This window comes from Schistocerca serialis, chromosome 5, assembly GCF_023864345.2.
Source record: "Schistocerca serialis cubense isolate TAMUIC-IGC-003099 chromosome 5, iqSchSeri2.2, whole genome shotgun sequence".
In the NCBI taxonomy this organism is placed as follows: Eukaryota; Metazoa; Arthropoda; class Insecta; order Orthoptera; family Acrididae; genus Schistocerca; species Schistocerca serialis.
The window spans coordinates 298,644,009-298,654,311 of NC_064642.1; the positions used below are offsets into that span (position 1 = coordinate 298,644,009).

The 10,303-nt window shown below is 43.2% G+C and overlaps 1 protein-coding gene across 1 annotated transcript in view; it reads right to left on the bottom strand.

Moving 5' to 3' along the window:
• LOC126481659 (UDP-glucosyltransferase 2-like) overlaps positions 1–9,476 on the bottom strand; it is a 148,980-nt gene extending 139,504 nt beyond the window's left edge. The window contains exon 1 of the mRNA XM_050105584.1: positions 9,339–9,476. The gene's annotated coding sequence lies outside the window, so the exon portion shown is untranslated. The remainder of the gene's footprint in view (positions 1–9,338) is intronic.
• Between the last annotated feature and the right edge of the window lie 827 nt (positions 9,477–10,303).

Below are 10,303 nucleotides of genomic sequence, written 5' to 3' on the forward strand. Positions count from 1 at the left end.
ATTCACAAGAAAACCTAAATCGGGCAAGGTAAAAGAATCTTTTTACCCATTCGCCAAGTGTACAAGTTAGGTGGGTCGACAACATATTCCTGTCATGTGACGCACATGCCGTCACCAGTGTCGTATAGAATATATCAGATGTGTTTTCCTGTGGAGGAATCGGTTGACCTATGAGCTTGCGATCAAATATTTTCGGTTCCCATTGGAGAGGCACGTCCTTTCGTCTACTAATCGCACGGTTTTGCGATGCGGTCGCGAAACACAGACGCTAAACTTATTACAGTGAACAGAAACATCAATCAACGAACGGACAGATAATAACTATGCAAAAATAAAGAAAGTAAAATTTTCACTCGAGGGAAGACTTGAACCAAGGACCTCTCCTCCTGCAGCTGCTCACGCTACCACGTGACCACGGCGTTCCTGAGCCGACGGTCTCCATGATGTTGCCTATGCGGCCCATGGACTACTCAGTTTGTATATTTTGCTTATTTTTTCACATTTCCATACAACTTCTTCCTGTTTTCTCAATTGATCTGTGTTCAGTTTATCAAGGCCTATCCACCGTGCCAACTTATAAATAAATCTGAGGGGGGTGCGATGGGGAGGTTCCCTTGTTAGCTATGCTACTGGTAATCATCACAGAAACTAGAAGCCGTCTGGTGAACAAAGGTATGTTTGAACGTGTCTGTTCACAGTACCAAATATTTGTCATACGTGTACTTGGGAAATATTTATGTACTATGACTCCTCAGAGTTATTGTTCGCTATTGGAAATAACTAAATTGGCTCTACTGCACATGCAATACACAGTTTAGTGATGCGTTCAAGATATTTTGGCGGCCCAGTGTGCAAAGCCACGTCCATAGCCGACGGACGCGAAAGTCTGCGCACAAACGCGCTGAACGACTGAACAGGGCAGAACAATGGAGAACGGAGCGAAGTGTTCGTGGCTGCGCAGCAGTGTTCCGGAGTGCGCGCTCGTCGATAAAAACGGAAAAGCCGTCAGAACAGAGTGCGCACGATGAATCATTTCGTGCACAGACACAGCGCGGAATCCGTTCCTTCAAGCGCAGAGCGGCGTGGCTTGACGTCCACACCAGACGCGGCTGTTTTCCTTGGCTCTGCGAACCGCGGCCGCGTGGATGCCGCTTAAAGAGAGTAAGCCCACCTTACCTGTCAGGGCCAGGTTCTTTGACAGAAATTGGTGATTGTGGTGCTGAAAATGCGAACTCCGTTTCGACTGTGCGGTCATCACGAAGTCAGTACATTGCCGGAGCTTTTTCATATAGTGAACGGGATGTCACAGTCTAGGAGGCAGTTGGAATTTTGAGGGACGGCGTTATGTGGAATATTGTTGAACATAAAATACGAAATTTATGTCGGCGGTAGGTAATGAGAAGAAACGTAATGGGGCAGAATAATGACTAGTAACACACAGAAAGAGTAAGTAAGAAGGGGTTATTAAAATAATCGTGTCCGAGTTTGAAGTGGTTCAAGGGCATAAGCTTCCGCAAAGGGAGGGTGCACTACTTGCCTACCCCGACCTCCTTCCCCTCCCCCTCTCCCATGGAATCTGGAGCGCGCAGTTTCTATTCATTACAGAATTTACTCACTTCTAGAAGTGATTCGCTGTGATTACGCTAAGCCTCTCCTTTATACAATTGGATCATTATATGGCTGATCACTGTGTGAGAGTACTATGGCTCTGGCAACTGCTGGGTAGCTGAACATTTGGCTGTCTCAAACATTATGGAAAATGAATGCTTTCCTGGGTTTCGCACTGACCTAAACCCAGACAGATTTAGTTTTTGTGGCATGAATTGGTTAAAATTTATTAGCGTGCATGTTTGATAAACATTGTCATACGACGCTTCATCTCAAATTTCGTGGTTTTCATGTTAAGAACGCCAGAATCACTAATCAAAGCGAAAATTTTATTGTAGCAATAGTGATGAGCGCTAACTTTAAGTTTACTGTTAGCAGTCACCGTTTTATTTTTTCCACGACGCATTTCGAAGTTTTAACCTCTATCATCGGGTGGATTTACATTAGTTAGTATTACGCGTGTGTGTGTGTGTGTGTGTGTGTGTGTGTGTGTGTGTGTGTGTGTGTGTGTGTGTGTGTGTGACGATTTTGGAGGAACTTGTGGCACTGCCTCCAGTGGTCACAGATTCCTTTTGCTGTCGTAACACATCACATGTATACTGCCACATTTGTAAACAAAACACACACACACACACACACACACACACACACACACACACACATATGTAATACTAACTAATGTAAATCCACCCGATGATGGAGGATTAAACCTTTGAAATGCGTCGTGGAAAAAATAAAACGGTGACTGGTAACAGTAAACTTGTTTCCTTTAATGTCAGTAACAGTCACGGTAAAGCCTAACCTAAAAATGTTCGCATTTAAACTTGCCTAATACACTGTATATTCACCTATTTTGTTCATCTGAGTCATCTATTACTTAACAGCTAACTCGGTCCAAGTTAAGCGACTAACTTTCATTTTATCATTGTGGGGAGGGCAGCGGAGGTGTATCAGCGACAGAGTTTCTTAAAGGTTTGAAATTGTGTATAAGTTTTTTGTTTTTACAAGTCACTCCAGATACTGGGTGAATATAGTCCGCCAGCAATGAGTTACTCTGCCTCAAGATGTATACAGTGTTTCTCGCTGCCCCTACCTCACGTAAAACGAAGTTCATCGCTTACTGCGTTTTCACTGTTCTTCCAGCAAAATAGCCGCCTCGGGAATTACTTTTTAATTGATCACTTCTTTACTAATAACTGTTTGTAACACAGTTTGCAGCAGTATCCACATATACCATTGAATATATTTGCAAAATTATAAGAAACATTTCAGAAGATCTGGCGTCATAAGCACCGAGAAGCGTGAAAAATTCATTCTTAAAGTGGAGAGCAAATTATCCAGACTAATCACGGGGGGGTGGGGATACAGTTTGCCTATAAAGCCTGTGGATTCTGTTATCCACGAGGGCGTGCTGAAGAGTAATGCCTACGAATTTATGTGGAAACACACCTTTTTAAATAAAAAATTAACATTTTACATCTCTATTCTTCATATCTACATATTTCCGTAATTTTAGCCCACTGCCACTAGACGGCTCCGAATTGTAGCGTGCAACGCATCTGTGCGCGAGAAACAGCGTGCTGTAATTTAGTTTCGAATTCCAGTAGTCCTTCCACGCATAGAGCTCTCTACTTCAGCACGACAATGCCAGACAACACGAGCGCTGCGACATCTGCAACAGTCCGGCGCATTGGGTTCCTCATTGATCACCCTCTATACAGTCCCGACTTGGTCCCATCAAATTTTCATGTTTCCGAAACTATCTCCTTCGAGGCCTTCGCTTCGATAGTGATGAAACGGCGCAAACAGAGGTGGGGTTGTGGCTCCATCAAAATCAAACACTCTATAGTGACTGTGTCAAGAAACTGGTGCCTCGTTTAGAGAATGTATTCTACGGCAGAATGACTAGGTTGAGAAATAAATATTTAGACAAGAATAAAGATACCGAATGCTAATCGTGTTTTATTTAAAAGCTCTAAGAGTTTTCACAAAGATTTCAGAGGCATTACTTTGCAGCGCACCCTCCTATTTGGACAGAAATGAATAATAATCAAGCTGTATAATGGATAGACATGGGCCAGGCGCTGGGGTACTCTGTCACAGATTTTAAACTACCCGTGTCTACCTGTGACTGCCTCGAATTACAATTGCAACACAATGTGTATAATCTGAGTGGAAGCTTACAAGAGTTGAAATTACAGATTTCGAGCCTCAGTCTTTTTCCTGGAACAATGTTTCATCTTTGGCAAACTTTGGTGAATGTCAAAAGTGCCGAGCTATTTAGCGTCTCGGACTCGTCGTCGAACTAGTTAACGCTGACATCTGAGTAAATTAAGAACGTGTGCCCACATTCTGACCGTATTTAGAAATACACTGGCAAGTGCAAGCAAGTCTCTGGATAGATAATTGCTTTTGTTATCACTAAGTCTATTCTGAACTTAACACTAACAAGGGGAGGCCGCCAATTGTGAAATTCAGATTCGATTCATACTGCGCATAATAAAAGCTCGTGGCCAGAGGTGTAATGTGGCAAAGCACCAAGATGCACTTCTCAGCCGTTGTCGAGAAAATCGACAGTTAAAAGAAACCGTTGCGGTGAAATACTTTCTACGATTAATAATTTCCTACAGCGTCGAAGCGCAGAGGTAAGCGCTTGGGTTCGTAATCCGAGGGTCGCCGGATCGAATCCCGCACCATGCAACTTTTTTTCATTATTAGTTTTTTGTAATTCAAATTATATATATATACATTTGAATTACAAAAAACAAATCCAAAAAAAAGGTTACATGGCGCGAGATTCGATCCGGCGACCTTCGGATTACAAACCCAAGCGCTTACCGCTGCGCCACGACGCTGTAGAAAACTATTAATCGTAGAGAGTATTTCACCGCAACGGTTTCTTTTAACTCGGTTTTCTCGACAACGGCTGAGAAGTGCATCTTGGTGCTTTGCCACATTACAACTCTGGCCATGAGCTTTTATTATGCGCAGTATGAATCGAATCTGAATTTCACAATTGGCGGCCTCCCCTTGTAAGTGTTTGGAGCGGGGCGGTCAACACGTAGGTAGAATCACACCGACCAGTATGGTCAACTTCACAGTCGCTGTCATCCTTAACCAGCAGACAATATTGTACTCGGTAATTCTAACTCGTGAAGCTAACTATCACTGAAATTTTATGTCCAACTAAATCTGAAAACGACTCGTGCATTGACGTTTTATGGAGCTATTTAATAAAGGGAGGTACCACTTGTCTTACAAACACATTGCTCCCGTAGTCTTCTAATCTAGAAGTGCAGAGTTCTTCGTAAGATGGTCACTGATCTGAGGTTATCCTCGCTTGACATTCGGCGCTCTACTGCTTGGATTGAATAATAATCTGTAGTATAATCGATAGACATAGGCCGGGTGTTGGGCATCTGTCACTGATTTCACTGACTAACCGTTTATTCTGGGATGAGGAAATACTATCTTTTTTCTCGTATCTGAACTATCGCGTTTCATTGTGAATCAAAATGCACAGTCCAGTTTTATCTGGCTCTTTTCCTAGAATCGTGCTATGACGGGTCAGATTCGTTGCGCTCTGAGTGTTTACCCAACTCTCCACAGCTCCTTCCCCGCTTGTGCGTCGCGTGTGAAATCTGCAGGCACTGAGGTATTTTATTAATCGGGAACTACAGCAACACATTTGTCATCCGTGTTTTTATTGTTAGCATGATTTTCTCGTAATTTAGGAGATCGACGGGATGTTACAGGTCTAATTGAATTCCCTTTTTGCCAAATCGGACAACTATCGTGTATCAGTTGCCTTATTCACAATATTTCACAAATCAGAAAACTACGTTAAGGCATTCTGGCAAATTGTGGATATTTAATTATGGGTGGTAAGCATACGTGAACCTTTCTTTGTGGCAACGGACATGGCTACATAGGAACGATCTTCAGTATTGGGTAACGTTCGCTATTTGCTTAAGCTGATACTGTGACTTATGTGGGCCATCGCAATCCAAAGAAGATTGCATACGCGAAGTAAAGAGAGCTTGTTGCCTTTGTTTCTGACAGTACAAAGTGAGGGTAAATGTACGAATTGGTTTGAAATATCGTGTATTTAGTTCTTTGCAATGCCGACCTTCGAACTGATGCTCAAAAAGCAAGGCCCATTCGTATACTACCGGTAGTAGGACAGTAAGTGCTGATCAACATAGATACTAGTTCTTAGTGCAAACTATAGCAACTAGTTGCTAGGATGTTTCAGTTATCGCATTACAGTACTTTAAACACAAAATACGTAACAATTAAGGACAATTAGTGCAGTTTTAGAGTTCCGACACGAATATCAACTGTGGAAAAATCAAAGACGTAACGAAGAGTTTCTTAGGATTTAATGCTCCCTCGACGTACACCCATACAGACAATCCTGGCTCTTTTGAGGATGTTAAAATTATCCGGCTTGTTCTGATAAATGGGAGCATCTTAGCATTCACATTAAGTTAGGGAAAATGTAGAAAAAGTTACAATGACCAGAGGAAAATTTGGTCATACGCAATGAATCCATTGTTGAGTGTTAGTCACTATACTACTTTCGGTGGTGCAGACTACTAAAAAAAGAAGACGTCGTGTAACTTCTACGGGCGCTGGTTGACAGCAATTCATACCCTAAGCTCAAAAATTCGAGAACCAAACTGCCCTGATTGGCTATTACTGAATGAATATATCAGTGTTGAACATGGAAAAATATTACTATCGAACAACTAAAATAGCTGTTTTGTTGTTAATAATCTGTTGAAAGTGATAAGAATCGAAGGGGAAGAATTAGTTTCGCTGTTTCTATAATCATGAATCCCACTGCAAATTCAGCGTTTCCTCTGCCAATGTATGAACCCAAGCCAAAGGCTGAGCAGTCTCGTGCGCTGCCGCCTACACTATGAATAACTGACGGTAGTCCTATCTGATGGGCCGCTTCAGTTTGCAGGCACAACTGCCTGACTGGCTAACTTAAGTTCTAATTAACTCGAACGGCACAAGCTGTTTTTCTTTACTTCTTTACAATTCCCTTACAAGCTTTTCAAACTTTCTGGCTATTTTGTATATCTGTGGTAAGAGCTAATGTTTGTTTTCTCTTTTGCTAGGTAGACCAAGCGAATGAATGGCAGTGCAGATGATAGTTTTAATTAGCTCCTTCGAAAGTAAATCATACTTGACATTAAGTTAAGCCTAATAGGATCTCAAAAAAGAAAATTCACGTACGTAACAAGCTAAGCTACACTTCGGGTGACATTGTGGAATACGCGTTAGGGCGATTGAAGCAATTCACGTATGGCTATTACTTCCTGTATATTATTGTTTTGGTATAGAAGCACGTCAGCGAGATAAGCACCGCTAATGAAGTCTGAGAACTGTGGGGACAAAACTAACATGTAATAGAACTACAGCAGTAATTAGACAAAAATGTTACAAGAATTGTGCTCGCCAGTAACCCCTGCCCTTCCCAGACATGCGTCCACGCGCGAGCGAAAATGATATCCAGTCAGCTCTAAAACTTGATAAATTTTGTGGAAATAATGAAAATTTTACAGCAGCAGCTGTGGCTGGCTGAGCACTGTAATAAAAAGGGTGAGCCAGCAACCCTGCAAAACAATTTCCAGTCTAAAAGGCTAGCTGGACACTCGTCAATTTTGAGAGATTTACCGCACTTAGAGGGCACGGAAGACAGATCACCAGTTACATTTGTTTGTCCTCGTATCACAATATAAAATGCACACTTAAGTGGTGCATAGTGATTTGTACGTCGTAGGCACCACTTACTGCTCAGTCTGAATCCATCAGGCAGTGCCCTTATTGGAAGCAGGTTAAATTTACTTCACCGCACCGGAGTGATATATACACACACCATGGCTGGATATTCAACATTACCGACTGCAGTTAATTATCTCTCGTGGCCACGCATTCTTCCCGCAGTAGTACGGCTCTCTGTAAAGGAGTCGCAGCATACAGAGGAATGACATTGTCTCATGTTTCTTGCGGACCACCTTGGCTGCTTACTCGTTTCCTTAGATTCCCATGTGCCCTGGTATACAGCAGAATTATGCATGTTTTCCTTCCTGTTGAGGAAAGATACCCATTACATAGTGCGTCATTCTCTCCGCTGAGTACATTCGCTGCAGTACCATCAGAGCAAAGAAGCAGATGAGAAACATTTTTCTTAACATCTACTATAGCTCCTGTGAGACTGTATCTCTACGGTAAATATGTCTTATTCACTAGCAAGTCTAATCCTGATGGTACAGTAGAGGAAGACGGCTGAACCGCTAAGAGAAACCTCTTGCTTTAGACATCGGTGTACACCGTTTTAAAACCGCGATGCCTATCTAATTTATTGTGATAAAATGGAGTGAAAAATTTCTTAAAAACCGTCAGATTTCTAATTCCCGACCTCGTTAGGAATCAAGGCGCAGATATTCTCCAACCTAGATACAAAACTTGGAAATAAGCCACATTCGTCTCTGAAAGGCAGTCCTTTGCGCAAGTCTCGGGGCTTCGTTGCTATCGCTTACTTTCAAGAAACTTTTCCATTGATGGGCGAGCAACGATATGGTACACAGACGTATAAGACGATATCGTCTTCAGAAGGCAACAGAAGATCAAACCCAACTGCAAAATGATTTACACATCTGTATGGTGCGAAAAGAGGCATTTGACTAATGGAAAGTGAGAGGTCGTCCACAAGAGTACTAAAATGAATCCTTTACCTATGGTACACAATAAATCACAAACCTGAAGGCTGTTAATGCAATTAAATACCTAGAATTACGAGTAAGTTAAATTAGAACTATCACATGTGTGTTGTGGAGAAGACGTGCCAAGACTTATTGGCAGAAAACTTAGAAGATGCAACAAATCCACTAAATTGACTACTTCTGTCGGGCCTCTTCTGGAGTGTTACTGCGCGGTAAGTTCAAATAAGGGAAGCTCGTTTTGTGTTGTCGCGAAACGAGGGAAAGATTATCACGGATATGATGTGCGAGTTAGGCTGTCAGTCCGTTTCTCGTTGCGGCGAGATACTTTCACGAAATTTCCGCCAGCACCTTTCTCATATAAATGCGAAAATATTTTGTTGACGCCCACTTAACATAGGGAGAAATGATCATACTAATAAAATAAATCAGAGCTCGCACGGAAACATTTAAGTACACACTTTCCTCGCGATGCTCGATTTTGGAATTTTAGAGAAATAGTGTGAAAATGGCTCCAGGCACTTAAGTGTGAATTGCATAGTCATAAAGGTGTAGATCTGCCGTACCATGAGAAGTCGCCGCCTAATCTTTAAGCGGCGTCTCACCAACCTCACCGCATAGGCTCAGTATGGGGATGGTTCTAGAGGTCCCAAAACAATGGTTCAAATGGCTCTGAGCACTATGGGACTTAACTGCTGTGGTCATCAGTCCCCTAGAACTTAGAACTACTTAAACCTAACTAACCTAAGGACATCACACACATCCATGCAGGAGGCAGGATTCGAACCTGCGGCCGTAGCGGTCACGCTGCTCCAGACTGTAGCGCCTAGAACCGCACGGCCACTCCGGCCGGCTCTAGAGGTCCCAGAAGCCAGCCTAATTACTTCGTGGTGCAACACGTTCACCATGTTCAAAAAGGAGGGTCTTACAAACTCGTAAACCTTGACTTGTGCACGCATTGGGGCGCAACGCGCGAAGCCTCCGTTGCTTGCTCACCTTGGTCGCGGTCTGCTGCCTTTGCTACCTCACAGCCTTCTCAGTACACAGCCCGAATCCGCACTGATACGTTGCCGGTGAGTCTCGACGGGAAAGTAACATGTCTCACACTGGTCTCGCGGAGCTGGCGCCGCTCTGCGGACGCGTCCAGTACTACCGCCTTGCCAACGGAGATCGGGCGTCGCGTCGTACGCCTTTTCCTTCAGCGCCGACTCCTTGGTTTAGGGAAGAAGGGATTTAACGGCACTTACACCAGCACCAAGTTATCAGCCGACCTGCCGGACACTGTCGTACAAACGCTGCGACCGACTGCAGTCTCAAGGAGAGGTCCCCAGCGGTGCGATCGACTTTTTGAAACTATTTACACGGTTGATGGATTTGACTCACCAACCAGCCACAAATTTATTTTAAGTTCCTTTATTCAAAGGATACCGTTACCGGTTTCGAATCATTACGATTCATCGTCAGACGGATTTCATGCTTTCATTACAACATGTGTTGCGCTTTTTTCGCATTAGTTATCCTAAAATATAAGTAATACATAATTATAGCCGGCCGGGGTGTCCGAGCGGTTCTAGGCGCTACAGTCTGGGACCGAGCGACCGCTACGGTCGCAGGTTCGAATCCTGCCTCGGGCATGGATGTGTGTGATGTCCTTAGGTTAGTTAGGTTTAAGTAGTTCTAAGTTCTGGGGGACTGATGACCTCAGAAGTTAAGTCCCATAGTGCTCAGAGCCATTTGAACATAATTATAAGCACGCCACAAAGATGGTTGAGTTACAGATTTGCATTGGGATGTGACTCACTTGAAATGTCGGTTTGGAGTACTTGTTTTCATAATTTTCGTCCAGCAGACAACGTTTGTAGTTTTCGCCGCATTCACATGATTGCACACATAAACTTGCATAATTGAGCGCTTCGGATTTGTCACTGAATGCATTTCCACCACATTTCTATCGTTTATAC